General features: G+C 41.0%; 1 protein-coding gene across 2 annotated transcripts in view; it reads right to left on the reverse strand.

The window, feature by feature from the left end:
- The window catches only part of rarga (retinoic acid receptor gamma a), a 49,414-nt gene that overhangs the window by 39,510 nt on the left and 7,574 nt on the right, over positions 1–2,330 (reverse strand). The window lies entirely within an intron of this gene.

The following is a 2,330-nucleotide window of genomic DNA, read 5'->3' on the forward strand; positions in this document are numbered from 1 at the left end:
TCAGTCAAATAAGAGGAAAACATTTGTATTGCAGATGATGAAAGTTGAAAAGAAATCAACTTTTGTAAGTTAGCAATTTTTTCATGATCAGAAACAAGAAGTCCATTTACTGAGATTTGTGAATTGTTATTAAATGTTTTATCGTTACTTTCACCTGTCACTGACTTAATCGTTTCCCATAATATTTTTGGATACTTGCTGGCTGAAATAATTTGATTTTTAAAATATTGTTGTTTGGCTTTGCATAATTCAGCAACACATTTATTTCGGTAACTGTTCGGTAAGATCCAAAATGGAATTGCATGTCTTGCCAAATCTTGTTGGTACTTTAACTGTTGAAGCCCTAAGTTTAYAGACATTGCTTTCRGGCCTTTGGAAGTTTTATCAGCCCAATTCATATTGATATCACCAAGAATCACAAACTCTTTTGATTTCATGTCTTTTATAATGTCAGTGAGCTGTGCTAAATATTTAGTTGAATTAACACTTGGAGGTTTATATGTAACAACAACCGTTAYTGAAAGGTGATTTGTAAGCTTGATTTCTAATTGCAGAGATTCAGACTCAGCTGACAATTCTATTATAGAATGGGAGTATTTCTTGTGAACATAAACTGCAACACCACCTCCAAGCCTRTCAGTACGGTCTCTACGATACAATGAATAATTTTCAACTGAAAGAAACTAATTTGGTATAGCAGGAGTCAGCCATGATTCTGACATAGCCATAACATGTGCTTGTGTTTGAGCAAGTATTACTTTGAATTCATCCAGTTTAGGTACAAGACTTCTCATATTTAAATGGCAGATTTTAAAGCCTCTAATTTTAACATAGACACAACTAGTTTAATAATGTGACAGGCTCAAAGTAAAATCATGAAAGGTAAAGCCGTTGCTAAAATGTGTCATGCAGTAATTACTGGAGGATTCAACCATAGGTGTGTCACTCCCCCCAACCCAGAGAGTGGAAACAATCCTCTCTCTGTATAAAGCAATGCATCATGGGCGGATTTCACCGCCTCCGCCGCCACCGTTGCCTTTAGCCGCGGGAGTCAAAGCAGCTCGAGCAGGCCCGAACGCACACACGACGTGCACAACCTCACACTTCCTTGCGGGTTTCAGTTGGTTTCGCTCCTTTTAATGACGGCTCCGAAAGGTAAACCCTCCCAATCAGAGGGGGCACACCTGCAAAAACAGACACAGGAAACGCCGTGCAAATAGCTTCCTCGTTAATTACAGTGCGGTGGAGCCGAGCGCCTCGATTCTTCTAAAAAAAATCACCTGGCCAACCCCTCCCCTCAACTTGGCCTTAATTGCTATAGAAATTCCAGAAAGAGACAGGTATCAACAACTCCCTAATTTACCGCTCTGAGTCGTGACACAAAGACAGGCTGCTAGCAGGTTTTGCAACACAAAGGGGTTTATGTGCCAAAGTTGTTTCAGCTGTTCAAAATATATACATAAACTCACAGCTTTGATATTTTCACGAGTCGATGTGATAAATGTGAGCAAAAAAAAATAGACTATGAACTTTGTCTATACACTCTTTACATCTGAATCATCAAGTTGGTCTAATTTGAGTAAAACAAAAGTGCCAGTAATGATTATTTCCATGGACCTAAAATGACACTTTCTACACTTATGTGTGGACAGGAATTGTAAAGTGTATGTGTCGATGCATAGGAAGTCACACTATGTGACTGGTGCGCTCGAGATTGAGCTTAGATAATAGTTTATTTCAAAACATCCTCGTGAAGTCGAAGCAGCTGCCTTCCAATGAAACCCAGCGGTGGTTCTATCGCCGACACTTCTCTGCCTCCGAGACGAGCTCGGCTTCTTCCACTCCAGATGTCACGACGCCGTGTCAAACCAGATGTCAGCGGCTTTTGGAAGGAGGATCACTTACTTGGACCCCTTTCGCTCAACTGTCCCCCGCACTTACGTCAGACCCAAGCAGGGGGAAATGAGCGCTGGATGGCAGGTGCAAAAGCTGAAGTTGTAGGGGCCCTTCACCAGAGGAAGAGACTTTCCGATACCGGGCAACTCATCTTTACCGTCAAAACAAAAATAATAATAATAATAAAGCATGCGCGGTACTAAGTACACCACTTTGCACATGGTTATAACAAGCAGAACCTGTTAATCTAGCACAATCACCAACATTAATAAATTATTTTCACTAACATCCTCCTCGCAGTGTGAACAAAATGAATGAACTTCCAAGTGAACTAAGGCCAGAGACACACCTCACACCATAGGAATCAGCCGGTGCTGTTTAATACACACACACACACACACACACACACACACACACACACACACACACACACA

The sequence above is a fragment of the Austrofundulus limnaeus genome, unplaced genomic scaffold (genome assembly GCF_001266775.1).
Source record: "Austrofundulus limnaeus strain Quisiro unplaced genomic scaffold, Austrofundulus_limnaeus-1.0 Scaffold3, whole genome shotgun sequence".
NCBI classification, from domain to species: Eukaryota; Metazoa; Chordata; class Actinopteri; order Cyprinodontiformes; family Rivulidae; genus Austrofundulus; species Austrofundulus limnaeus.